General features: G+C 36.2%; 2 long non-coding RNA genes across 3 annotated transcripts; one reads left to right on the forward strand and one right to left on the reverse strand.

Annotated features, from left to right (window-relative positions):
• Positions 1-126: 126 nt before the first annotated feature.
• LOC129739727 (uncharacterized) lies at positions 127-1,531 on the reverse strand. Of its 2 annotated transcripts, XR_008735953.1 has the most exons (4): positions 877-1,531; positions 597-798; positions 282-522; positions 127-213 (listed from the first exon to the last, which is right to left on the reverse strand). It is a non-coding gene; the product is annotated as an uncharacterized LOC129739727 (long non-coding RNA). The 2 variants fall into 2 exon arrangements; XR_008735952.1 differs by having other exon boundaries at positions 597-1,531.
• A 140-nt stretch (positions 1,532-1,671) lies between these two features.
• On the forward strand, positions 1,672-2,372 carry LOC129739726 (uncharacterized). Its single transcript, XR_008735951.1, has 3 exons — positions 1,672-1,821; positions 1,879-2,047; positions 2,111-2,372. It is a non-coding gene; the product is annotated as an uncharacterized LOC129739726 (long non-coding RNA).
• The last annotated feature ends 2,612 nt before the right edge of the window (positions 2,373-4,984 follow it).

Raw genomic sequence — 4,984 nt, forward strand, 5'->3', positions numbered from 1 at the left:
ATTTTGGAATTAGGTATGAATAAATCTTTTTCTTTTGAAAAAATCATAAAATCGCATTTACCTTCGACCATCTAGAGCCAAATCCAGTGGATAAATCAGAGGATCTAAGTCATCGACCAGTAGAGCTGTTCCTTCACATGTCACCCAAATCTTCTTTAAATTCGGTTAAAAAATGTATCATCATGTGGCCATATTAGCGAGTCAAAACTGATCCTATATGTTTTCAGGAAAAAGGTTTTTAATTATTTAAACTTTTCAGTGGAATGCAGCATGATTATTACCTGTCCATGTTTTGTAGTTAAAGCAATCTGATTTCAAATGAACACATCCAGGCTTTGAAAAAACATTATGCACTCGTTATCGTTGTGATATTGGTAAACCTCATCAGCAAGGGTTTTCAAACCCGATTTGTTGTAACGGTTTTTTTTTTATAAATCCCAGCTCTGAGTTGAGCACAACTACCGATTGCGACATTTCCAATTTTATCCAGATTGGTCATCTGTTTCCATCGTAGAGCACCACCTGCAACGGATTTGATAACGAAAAAAAAACACGAAAATAAATTTTATAAAATGATGCAAAGTAAAGAAACTCACCTTTGATTTCCTGAAACTGATTAGTAAAAACTACCGTGTCCCGGACCGCCTTGTTTCCACTGTACTCGAGACGCATTCAACTGCTGTCGAAATTGTTGGATTTGGCTTCCGGTCCTGCGCCGTTTTCCAGATACAGACGAATTCAATCAGAATATGATGATTAATTGTATGTCGGATGGAAACAATTCCTGGCACTTTTAAACTATTAATTTTGAGAACGGAATAAAGGAAAAAAAATGTCATTCACCTTGCAGAAAAAAAACAACTTTCGCCAACTTACCGCATTTTCTAATTTAATGGAAATTCGACACACCACAATGCGACCATCATCTTCACGACAACTTCCTTCTACCGGTAAGCCCGCTGCTCGCAGTTTTGTTCTAATCCGGGTTGCCTTCGCTGCATTTCCGACAACCACTGCGTAGTTCGACTAACTGATGGCCATTTGTAATCCGCCAGTTTGTTCCGCCAGAGTATCGGTACTATAAAACGCCGGACAATCGTCTCCGACGTTAGAAAACATTCACACACGGATCCACAACGCTATTAATTTTCCCGCTGGTGCAGGTCGCAATGTTGTTCTCCTAATACGAGCTGTTCACCGCAACAAGAAACAAACAGAAAACCACCTCCTCGGCCCGTAACTGGTGAAGTTGTTCCGATTGTTCCGACATAAAACCGAAAACAAAAACAAACTATCCGCGAACTCGTTTTGACGTTTTTGTTTTTCTACCTCTGGGATGCCAGTCATACTTTAATTCTGTTGTGTGGAATTGAAAATTATTGGACGACGCGTAATTTATCTGGCACGTAATTGTTTTCGACCTGTAAATTTGCGGCAAATGTCATGTTCTTTTTTGTTACAGGACATTTACTGTAATATTCAAAGAATTTCATTTAAAACTCCATGTTTTTTTAATTACAGGCCGTTTTATTTTACAGGTCATCGTTTTCAATGACACGTAATAGTCATAATTTTTTTCTGTGTACACGGTAATTTTGAATTATTCAGAGACTGAGTTGTTTTGGTTCAGGAATCGCTCCATATATGAAGATGAAAACAACTGAGTGAGAAACCTTCAAAATTTTGAGTTGTTTTCATCTAGCGAGTTCCAAATCCTGGGACTTAGCAAAGACGCACACTTTTTCGAGCAAAATAGATGAAAACAACTCAGAGCGTTTCGTAAACGGTTGAAAACAAACGTTTTTGGTCGGACGGCGACGGGTAAAATTTTCAAATTAGTTTAATTTATTTGTATTTACAAATTTTGATCCCCTCTAGGTTGGTTCCCACTGCGTGCGGGCAACTTTTACCACTGGAATATGCGTAAGTATCGGCTAAACCAGGACCGATTATGTCATCGGGAATATTTGTACTTCATCGAACAGCAGGAAGTGCTGGTGGCTTAAAAAAGGAGAGCCATTCACGGAGCTGGGACTGAAAAAATAAGGTTAGTTTTAGCGGAACGTCCAATAGAAAATTTAATTTTGAATATTTTTTTTTTCAATTGCAGATTCGATGCGACCAATGACCGAGGGAGTGTACCGCGGATCATTGGGAACGGATTGCGGAATGCATGCCGAACCGGAGCAAAAAGGAGTGTCTCAAGCGGGTCAAGAAGATGGTGGATCTGATGACCGTCAAAAAGGAGCACCGAAGTAAAAGTGAAGCAATCAAATCACTTCCCACCCACCGTGAGGAAAATTTCTCGGTTTTATTTTTTTCCACATCGGACATCAAATTGTAATTTTTCAAAAAAATAAATGAAACAAAACGTGACACACCGTACAATATTAAATTTCTCATAAAAATTCGACATTCCATGCGAAATTACTGTAAAATTTCATAAAATGTTGAGTTATTTTCATTCAGTCAACCCATAGTCATCCCCCGTGCAAGCCTGAACAAAACAACTCAGAATTCGCGAAAACCCCTATTATTCATTTCTGAGTTTTGCCGTTCTAATCAAAATTTGAGTTTTCCCAGTTTTGGCGCATTTTGAATTGTTTTTTCTTCAAATCTGAATCACGGAGAATTAGAGTGTACTACAGACTTGTAGTTTTTTTTCAATAATTTTGGATATTTTATAAAATATCCCAATGTAATGATGTAAAAGCTACACAATCATTAAAAACTTATGATTTCAGCAAAACATCTAAGGTGTATCCGCGTATCTTTCACTATAGATCGTACAGGAGAATGCTGAACGGTATCGCTTTACATATACTTTTATTATAGTTTAATCCAGATTTTCTGGATATATTCAGGCTTGCCCATAAATCCAATAAAGAATCCAGATAAGTCAAATCTGACCGGGATGTCCAGATATTGTTTAGAACTTCCAGAGTTTTGCTCGGGTTTATTCAGATTATTTGCTAAACCAAATGAAAAACTCAAATTCCTCTTTAATTTTTTTGTAGAATTTGTGTTCAATAATGATTTTTCAAAAATTACAAAATATACATAAATTTTGCCCTTTTTGATTTTGTTTTTCAAAAATCGTCCTGAATTTATATGTGTGATTAAAAGTATTTTGAAGATATCTTGCTCAAATTTGACCTTCATCTAATTCAATACTAAAGAAGGAATTTTAAAAAACTTGGCACCTGTTTCGACATGTTTTATCCCAGATTTCACAGGAACGCAACCCCTAGAAACGCCCTAAAAGCGACTAGTTATCTGATGTCTTTTCAGTTATTGGTGACATTTAAAAAAACAGAAAGACCCCTACTTAAATCATCATCCAATAATATCATCTGGTTGAAAATAATCGACTAAAACATGGGGGGCATTAACATGGAACAAATAGAAAGCATTGAAATAATCGCTTAAGTTTTTTTTTTTTCAATAAAAACTCAATGGAATATTCGACTGAATATTCGTTTTGCCGAATAGTTGTAAAGGTCAATATTCGGTATTCGGCCGTTCGCCGAATACCACTATTCGGTACATCTCTAGTTCCTATGCTAAAGTGAGATTCTCAAAATTGTACAGTGAGATTGTGATGATTGTTCCCAGCACCTTTCATTTGGTTCATTGTGCAATGTTGATTATCTCGAACCAATCACGGAGTGCAACCATTATACCATTGGGCAGGAGGGGCAGCAGGTGGACCGTAGTTAATAGCAAGCTCAAGCTCAAAGGGTCAGGGGCCATTCACCAATTACGTAAGCATGATTTTGGAAATTTTCAACCCTCCACCCCCCCTCCCCCCCCCCTGGTAAGAAAAAGTAAGATTTTTCAAAACCCCCTCCTTCCCCATGTAAGATCTTACGTTTTTTATTGTTCGAGAAATTGACACGTTTTTTTCAAAAATAGCTTGAAAATATAAAAAAATGTGACATCCATGCTTCAAGGCATAGCACTTTTTAAGTTAAACATTGCATTTGAAAAGCACAACTTACACAAAACAACAGATGAAATTTCATAAACGATTTTAAAAACCATCAATTTAGATATAGTATGTTCGGGGTAACAATAAATTTCCACAATCGATTAAACAATATAAAATCTAAATTCCGATTAAAAAAAAAAAGATCAGATCAGGTTAGCACAAGGTACCATAAAAATTGTAATGTTTTTGACCTGAAAATCAGATAAATCTATAAAAAAAATTAATTCTAAACTACAAAAATTGTTGCAAAAATGTTTGACGACAATAACGCTGTCAACTAAACTAAAAGCTCAGACTCATTTCAGTTGTGAGCGATAAAGTTTTAGGATTTTTTGGTTAATCGTTTGTAAGATTTAAAGTTCCAAAAAAGTTTGTAGTTTGTAAAGTTTAAAGTTTGTCCACTGAGATTCATGTCTAAACTTAGTTTATTGTATCGTATCATTTCCCCGCATAATGTGAATATTTTTTTAAGTTCTCAGCATGAGTAAATTTTGCTCGCGTTAAGTTATATTGTTTTTTGCTGATAATTGTTTTTTGCTGTCAGGCATGCTGAGAATAGAAAGCGTCCATTACCAGGGGGCTCAAACGAGCCTCTTGGTGTGGGGGAGTGTGGTGGGCCGCTTTACAAATATATAAAAAAAAGTTGGTAGTGTCTATTAGCTTAGCTTAGCTTAGCTTGTTTGACTACTCATATCCACCATAAATCATTGAACTCGAAATGCTATTTAATTGTTTCAGGGGATGGTAATGCTATTTAATTACGTACTTCAAAAGAAAAGATGATTTTTTTGTTATTTTTTATCAATTCCTGCGCATTTCGAATTCCATGATCGCTGGCGTGGCTAAGCAGAACAAGTTCCACGTCGCCAATGGTTGCTACTCCGTGATTAATCGAGGCCATCAATTTTGCACAAAGTCCAAAAGAATGGTGCTTGGGATTAGCAGTTCATTCTCAATGTACAAAACTCATGCTCTCCGTTTTTGAAATGATTA

Source organism: Uranotaenia lowii, chromosome 1, assembly GCF_029784155.1.
Source record: "Uranotaenia lowii strain MFRU-FL chromosome 1, ASM2978415v1, whole genome shotgun sequence".
In the NCBI taxonomy this organism is placed as follows: Eukaryota; Metazoa; Arthropoda; class Insecta; order Diptera; family Culicidae; genus Uranotaenia; species Uranotaenia lowii.